Source organism: Puntigrus tetrazona, chromosome 3, assembly GCF_018831695.1.
Source record: "Puntigrus tetrazona isolate hp1 chromosome 3, ASM1883169v1, whole genome shotgun sequence".
NCBI classification, from domain to species: Eukaryota; Metazoa; Chordata; class Actinopteri; order Cypriniformes; family Cyprinidae; genus Puntigrus; species Puntigrus tetrazona.
In genome coordinates, this window is record NC_056701.1 from 8,453,093 (window position 1) to 8,462,118 (window position 9,026).

Consider the following 9,026-nt stretch of genomic DNA (forward strand, 5'->3'; position numbering starts at 1 on the left):
GTTTATAATTAGTTATAATCGAGTGCTCAGTGTCCTCATTTAAACAGCTACGCAGTGTCTTAATGCCAAAAATGCCTATGGTTTCAATCTCCATGCTTCTCATCGGTGAAGACACACACACTTCCGTCGTGTGGCCCTGTTTAGTCAGGAAGGAAGTTCAGGTATTTAGAGCTGTAAATTACTAACAGATGGAGATGACAGACAGACAGAGAGAGAGAGAGAGAGACAGTGTGATAAATCTACTTTCTGTCTCTTGTTGATCTAGAATTTTTGGTCTTATATCTGCTGTTTGCGTCTGCATCTGTCCTCATGTCAACACACAGTGCAGCTATGAATGCTGGAATGAATCTTAACCTGGTCTCTGATGCCGCTTGAACTGTATTGATGTGATACTTTATAGAGATGCACAACTGTTAGAAATTTCCACAGGCCGCTGACATTTCTGGTTACCTGTCTGTCTCTCTGCATCTGTCTCTCTCTTTCTGGGCACTGCATCTTTGTCTTTCTGTCTGTTCTTCTCTCATCTACCTGCTCCGTTCATATCTGTCTGTACTTCCCAACTTTCTGTCTGTCTGTCTGTCTGTCACCTCTCTGTCTGTCTGTCCTTCTCTCGCCTTTCTGTCTTTCTTTCTGTCTGTCTCTCACCTCTCTGTCTGTCTGTCTCTATCTGTCTCTGTCTGTCCTTCTCTAAAATGTCTGTCTGTCTTATCTGGTCTCTGTCTGTCTCTCTCACTCTCTCTGGTCTGATCTTTCCGCCTTCCGTCCTTCTCCTCTACCTGTCTGTCTGTCTTGCCTGTCTGTCTGTCTGTCCTTCTCTTACCAGTCTGTCTGTCTGTCTGTCCTTCTCTACCTGTCTGTCTGTCTGTCTTATCTTTCTGTGTCTGTCTGTCTCTACCTTCTCTACCTCTCTGTCTGTCTGTCCTTCTCCGGCCTTTCTGTCTGTCTGTCTCTATCTGTCTCTGGTCTGTCCTTCTAAAATGCCTGTCTGTCTGTCCTTCTCTCTACCTGTCTGTCTGTCTGTCTTATCTTCTGTGGCCCTGCCCGTCTCTCACTTCTCTCTGTCTGTCTGTCTGTCTGTCCTTCTCTCACCTGTCTGTCTGTCTGTCTGCAGGTGGTGCTGAAGAACGCTCACATGGCTGTCGCCCACTGACTCATCAATGAGGAGGCCAGGAGGTCATTGATTGTGTTCTTCAGAGACAGGCACTGCGCCATGGTGTCCAAGCAATGGGACTGTGTCTCCATCTGCGTTCCTCGGTGAGCCGCCTCCGCTCTGTCCTATCTGGTGTTTCTAAAGCGCCTGTATCCGACTCGAGTCTGCTTCTGTCCATGAGCCATTCAGCGCAGACGCCTGGATCATGATGTTCGGCCATGCTGCTGCTGGTTTGTATGCCATCGCCGTGGTTTTAGCCTGAATACTTCAGTCCTGCGGCCATAATCGCTGCCTCCATCGACGGGTAGAGGTACAGAATGATGCATCTGCACACATGACCTCATCTGCATGGATAAATACTGCTGCTATTTCCTGGGAGTCATTCATTATTGATTTGATTTCTAAACAATACCATGAAGTTCTGTAGTTTTGCCTATGGCTCATGTCACAGCCTTTCCATTAGGCTGGGAATGGATTAGAATTTTTTGGAATGTTAATGAATTTCTTAAAGCTCACAATTTCTGCTGTTGAGTATTTAATCGAGTACTGGAAAATAATAGATTGGTTTTGGTACAGAACCTGGGTTGGTTTAAGCTATTCTCCTTACGAATCTGGTAGCTGGTTGTGTTTCTGTGCTCTCAGAGGCCGTGGTCCGCTGTCACCAATGGAAAGGCCATCTGGCTGCTCTGGGGTTTGGCCTCACACCTGCTCTAGTGCAGAACCCCAGAGGAACCACCAGCAAGATCATGGTGTCCGCCTGGGCCTTCTTTGCTGCGGATTTTCTTGGCCAGCTATACTGGGCACCTGGGCAGCGCTTATGATCCAGGAAGAGTATGACCAGGTGTCAGCCTCAGTGACAAAAGGTGCTCTCTATTAGAAGATACAGCTGTACTTTTTCAGGTAGAGAGGATATTCTGCTCTCTCTGGTCAGTCTGTCTGCTTTATTAACTCTGTGCTTGTTTGTCTGGCCTCAGAGGACCCAACGACTTCTCCCCTGCCGTTTCGCTGGGACGGTGCCAAACGGCAGCACCCTAGAGAAACATCCGCAATAACTATGCAAGAGATGCACTCCTACATGGTGAACACCTCCACTAGCGCACGTGGATGGTAGCCGCTTCTACAGTCTGGAAGACCGGGTGAGTGTGGAAAACCACCTGAGACACTTCTCTAATCAGTCATTAAAATGCCAAATACACTTTAGCACATACTCAGAGTTCACTAAGAATTTTTTCTTCACAAACTGTCTTGCTAAATACAGTCAAATACTTCAAAGGATGTATGATTTGTTGCAATCTGATTTGGCTAATTCTGTTTGAAGTCCAAAGCAAAACAAAAAGTAATGTTGTTAGGTACCCGGTGGTTGCTAGGTGTTGGGGGAAACGAACTTCAGACTATCATCAATCTTTTGATTACAGAGACCATCTCTGCATTTGTCAGTAAAAAGTGTTAATTCACTATTATACATCACTATCAGTCTATTCTTCTACTTTATACTGTCTAGTGCTTTGATACACCTTGTAGTGTTGGGTACACTATAGAAATAAAAGTGATTGATTGATTGATTGATTGATTGATTGTTGCTATGGTTGATAGGTTGCTTTGTTAAGAAGAATGTACAAGTAGGGAACCGGTATTAAGTAGGATTGCTGTTAGGTACCTGGGTACATAGGATTGTTATTAGGGTACCTGGGTACAGCAGGTGCTTAGGCACATGGAGTTGCTATAGTGTTTCTAAGATGAGATGTCAGGGAAGGAGCCGAGAAAAGGCATAAATAAAATATTTGGCTTCTAGAAAAACCTCAAATTCAACTAAACTAAAACTTAAAAAAGTTAGCCCATGTGCATTCCGCTAATTCCTCTCAGGTGTTCTAGAAGTACTAATAAAATGGCCAGCACAAGTAATTCCTAGCAGCCATTAAAGAGAGAGTAGGTGTAAGATCTAATCTGTGTGGGAAAGAACTTGGTAGCTGATGCCTTCATTTATGACAAGTAAAAGGAACTCATATGGCAGGCAGTATAACGGTGATGCAAGCTGGCCACCATCGTGCTCCGGAAGGTGTCTCGCCCACTGCCACGTGCAGCACGCCATCCAGAAGGACTCGGCTGAAGGAGACAGGTGGACCCGCCATCCTGCAGCCTTTTGGAGATGGCACGTCATTCACATCAGACACTCCATCTGACAGCTTGTTCACTAGCACAAGTAATCCAGCAATGCTGCACCCATAAAACATTATGACAGTATGACGTTTGGGCGTCTTGTGAAGTATTACCAGGAGTCAGAGCTCACCTTCTGGAAAGCACTTTACGCTCATGATTGGCTGACTGCTGTTGCATTTTGTCTTGATTTCATGTGCTTTCTGACATGCAAGGCTTTGTTCTCTGCTTTTTTTCTTGTTCTTGGCCTTGTTCCTGTGAGTATCCATGTGTTCCTGGTGCTATTTCTTCTACAGATATATACCCACCAGTCAGTTAGTTTATGGAAATGTTTCACCTTTAAAGTCTCTTCTGCTCCCTGTTTATTTAATCCAAATTACAGTACCAGATAATTCTTACTTTTTAAAATATTTGGAATATATTTTAACTGTCATTTATTCTTGTGATTTCAAAGCTGAATTTTTCAGAATCAGTAATTCGGTCTTCTATATACTGGACTCTTCTGCTCAAGAAACTCATTTCTGTTCTGGTTTGTGGTATGTCTTCAGGTTTTAATGAATACAAGGTCTTTAAGAACAGCATTTAACAACTCATTATTATGCCATGTTTTTAACGTCACCAAAACATCCTGTTAAATTAAAATATTAGCGATTGTTCAATACAAATGAAAATTTGGTTACAATTTCATGTCGCTCTAAACTGATACAATCCTTCATTCATCTTCGTAATACAAATTAAGATATGTTTGATGAACCAGAACAGCAAATACATCTGAAAATGATCCAGAAAAATATACAGCAGTAAAATATCATGTGACATCAGAATCTAGTAGAACCTGGATTTCTGATCAACATTCTTTGTGATTAATCAGAACATCTATCATTTCATCTTGATTTGAGATATTTTTATGGGAAGGTTAGGTTTAGTGTACAGATATGGTCAAATGAACTTTTGGATTAAAATGTAAAATGTAACATAGAACTATCAGGGATGTGCACACTGATTACATCAGATACGTTACAAATAAGTAATGTGTACAAAATGGCTGAGAAGAATGCCTATAAATTGTTATTTTTGTTCTGTGCAAAAGACTTAATATCTTAATATCCTAATTTGTGTTTCAAAATGGATGAATGTCTAATGGCTTTGAAACGACATTAGGGTGAATAATGACAGAATTTTCTACTCTTTGGGGTGAACTAAGCCTTTAATTTATGACCCCACCCTCTTCCTAAAAAACTATTCACTAAAGAATCCTGACAAAGAAATATACTAGCCGCTTTAAATATTGATGGTGATTACGAGAAATAGATACTAGCAGCTTTAAAAGAACTAGAGGGGTCTTATCATCATTTTAAAGAGTTGAAGCATCTACAGTTATAATAATACACACAATAATAATAATACAATTATAATTATAATAATAGTAATGTTTGCTGAGCTAAATCAGTATATTAAAATGATTTCTGATGGATCATGTGATTGGAGTAATATGCTGTGCACCCAGTTTACAAATAATGTTAAATTAATTGCATTAAATGAAAGAAAATAAAACTATTAAAGATAATGAAAGTTCAAAAACTTTTGGCTGGTAAATGTATTTGGTAATTAATCAACACATGACAAAGGGATGTAATGTTCAGTGAAGTGCTCTGATTCTCGCCGAGTGTTCAGCAAATCATCATGTCTTGTATATTGACAGCCTTATGTTTCCATTGTTCTTGGTGGTGATTTTTTCTCTGCAGTGAATCCTGTTCAAATCAGAGATCGCCCTCATCTGCCACCAGCTTTAATTAATTGAGCCTTGTTTTAAATACAAACACGTTGCACAGACTCAGCGTGGCAGGAGCATTGCATCACCTTATAACGTGTGTGTGTGTGTGTGTCTCAGGTGATATGGAGGAGTTTGAGGCCTCTGGTTCACTGATCTGTCACTACGAAGAATGAAGTGGATGAGCAGTCAGCTGATGGACAATATGGCGGGTGTGTTCTACATGCTGGGTGCCGCTTATGGCTCTGTCTTCGCCATCACCTTCATCGCTGAACAACATGTCTTCTACTGGCACCTGCGCTCTGCTTCATGGGCAGTTCTGGGGAGCCAGGGCTCACCTTCACTGCCCAGCAGGGTAATACTGTGCCCACAGACACACTCACTGAGAAGGGCCAATAATAGTGCAGCTTCAGTATATACTAAGTATATAATAGATTATTATAGGTAAAACGATTTGAGATTTGTATTTAATTATATAAGCAGGCTATCACTTTGAAATGAGTATGTCATAAGTTATACATTTCTTACATTAATATATAAGTAATTACATTGTTAAGAATTCTAACTAAATATAGCTTTTAAAACATATATAAGGAAAATATAATGTACAAAGGAGACAATTAAAAGAAATAGCAAATGACTAAATTATCAGTTTTTGCCACAGTTTTGATCAGCCAAGGAAAAACTATTTAAAAAAACTGGTGATAATTTATTATGATCATCCAGCCCTTTCAAGCATACTCTAGATACATGTTTATGCCATCTCTAGCACACTGAAAGGTCTGTCTCTCTCCTTACAGGAGATTTTCAGCTGCATTCACGGAGGAAATCGAAGATAAGAGTTCAGCGCCACCCGCCTCGCTACCAAGTGAACAACACACACTAATATCCTGCGCTCATCATGACCGCCAAGAACATGGGCGCCCCTCTCCGGGTCAACGGCTCCGCAGACAGCTTCTGGATTTATCCGCCGAGAGTCCTCCGCCTACTTCGTCAGCGAGCATCGCCAAGAGCCTGGCTGGGACACTCGACTGCAAGGCCTCACTCTGCCCGAGGACAACATGTTCAGCGACTTTACATCAGCGCAGGTGGAGCGTATCGGGAACCTGCACCTGAAGGACAGCACCGTACTGTGACCACTACCACCACCACGCTCCACGCTGGGGCCGACAGGCCCCAACCGCCCCACAGCCTGGGCCCTGCAGCCTCTGGAGGGCGTATGTTTGATCGCGGCAGCCTGGGCGGAGGTGTAGCCCCATCTTCACCACAGCCGCGCCTGCGCTAACCACAGGAATATGAGAGTAAATTCACCTGCTGCAGAGCCAGACTCCTCCGCTCTGACCGACATGACTGGCTGACCTGTACGTGGTGTTCTCCTTTAAAGGTGGAGCTCAGTTCGGGATATCGCAGGGGCATGACGTTCTGCATGGAGCTGACGACGTAACATCCGCCTCCGACGGTCTGACATTTCACTCATACTGTCACTCTACGGCAATCTGGAAGGAAATGCAAAAGAAACGCAAGCAGCAGAGACAGTTTAAAGAAGCGCCAGCATCAGCAAAGTCCACAGGGAACTCTCACTTGAGATCAGCTGGGTTCACGCCAGCATCACCACTACCACCACGGATACTGCTCAGTCATCCCGTCCGAACGGAAACGAGGCGCGGAGTCCACTTCATATCTGTTTGTACGCGAAAGCTCTGAGGGATTTACCTGATCAATCTTTGCCTATGAGGGGTGCCGAGTGGGAACATGGATCTTACCGGCTATTCCCAGCGGGGAGGAGGCAATTGCACCAGTTTGGTGTCTGCAGATGACTTCCAAAAAGCAACCTGCTAGAAAACGAGATAAGCAGTGGGAATGTCGCAGCTGTCGGGCCAGCAGTGCAGGCAGCAAGCACGGAGCAGGAGTTCTGCATCGCCGGAGGCTGCGCGAACACCGGAGCCGCGAGAAGAGCGGAAGCAGCCGCCCCAGTTCTGCCACTTGTATGCGCAAAGTGAAGCCTGCAAGAAGTCTGGAACCTGCATGACATCAGCGAGGACAGTAAACTACCGCTGGAGCAACTGGAGGCAGCAGGGGCTGACGCCATCACAGCGCCCGCAGGGCCTTCCAGTGGGAGGCTGCCGCAGGCAACACTCCTATGATGCATCTGCACCTGTGCCAGAAGAGTTGGCGGAATAGCGCGCCTCCCATGTTATGTGTGCAGTGGCCTCCACCACGCAGCGCCAGCCTCAAGGAGCGGAGCTGCATGGATGCCTCCTCTCTCAGACACAGCACTTGAGCGCCGAGCAGGACACGGAGCGACCGCTTGTTCTACGGAGCCACCGGGAGGTGCGGATCACCATTTGGGTTGCAGGAACGCACTCCCACAGGCGCCCAGGGAGAGAGGGACCTGAGACAGAGGACTCTTGAGGGGCCTGTTCACGCTTTATCTAAATCTCTATCCCGACCGAATCACCACAAACCTTCATCCTCACATTCGAGATGACCAAAGTGTCTGCTGCACGGTGCCAAGTCCTAATATCAGCACAAGCAGCAGTCGAGCATCGGATTTGTCAGCTCTATGGCTTCTGGGCCATGAGCTGTGGGGAATCACTGGCTACCAGCAAGCCTGTAGCCTTGGCCTCCTCGACCGTCACCGGCAGGCATCGACACGGCACGAGAAACTTCATAGAGTCTGACGTGCAGAGAATGAGTCCATTTTAGTGAGGACATGCAGAACTTGAGAGAAATTGAAAATGTCATTTCCTGTGAAGTTCACTGCCAGACCATGGTTTATTCCATGTTGGTGAGAAGAATAAGAGCACGCCCATCTGCCACGCCAGACACACCAACAGCCCAGTCTCTGTACTCTTGTCTTTGTGAAGATACAATCATGAAAGCATAAAAATGTGCATTGATTTGTTTTTGTTTTTTTGAAACAGGGTAATAACTGGTAACTCAGAGATGTAGGAAGACACTGCTGACTGCTGGTAATCTGATGTTGAAATTGCTCATTTGTCTGTCGTTCTGAGGCCTTGCTGAGCATTGGGTTTAGAGTTTGAATGTGACGACAATCCAGTTCTGCATCACCTAACGATCCATGGCAACAGCCTCTCCATGCTGAGCATTGCTGAAACACGCTGCATTCGTGGAAGTGTGTACAACTTGTTTTCGTCACATTTATATTTGAGTCTCTACTGCCGTGATATTTCATATCCACAAGAAACTGTGTTGATACGCTCGTTACGCTACGCGACTTCGCCAGAAGTTGAGAAATGAGGGACATGAGATGACAGTATCACTTTACAAATACATTTCTTATATAAGCCAACAAGGTCTACTTTGATGAGGAAGCCAAGTATAACTAAATAAAGATAAAACAGAACAAATAATAAAACATAAAATATGTGCAAATTTAGGCTTAAAGCATTATAACTCAAGTGATAAGTGAGTATTTTTGCCGATAGTTTGCTTTTTAAATCCATGTTTATTACTTGATTCTGATAGCTTCATCGCTCTTAACCCGGTTTTCTTATTTAAGGATTTACCTTATTCAGATTTACCTTGCAGCGAATAGAGCTGAGTGTCGTGAATATATTTAGCTTCATTTGATTAGTGTACCAAGTAACCTTTACTAAGTTTTTCTTTAATTGTGTTAGATGTTTGTCGTTTGCTGAGTAAGGTTTCCAGGTTCCCTTCTCTCTCTTACGCACACATACACACACACACACACAATTTAGGAAAGCCATATATATATGAGACATAGTTGTTCTAACCACCCAACTTAAAAATGTAGAATAAACATTTATGTTATTTATATATGTAATTTTAACAGAAGGTGGTTTTGTCCGATTTAGCTAACACCGCCACAAAGTGTCCTCAAACACACACACACACAGATCTCCAGCATCCGCTACAGAGTGTGTTTCTATGTATGAAGCTGCTTTGAACCTTCCTTGGAAGGACTGA

At 44.0% G+C, this 9,026-nt stretch overlaps 1 pseudogene; it reads left to right on the plus strand.

The window, feature by feature from the left end:
- The first annotated feature begins 1,210 nt into the window (after positions 1 to 1,210).
- LOC122341285 lies at positions 1,211 to 7,256 on the plus strand (annotated as a pseudogene).
- Positions 7,257 to 9,026: the final 1,770 nt, after the last annotated feature.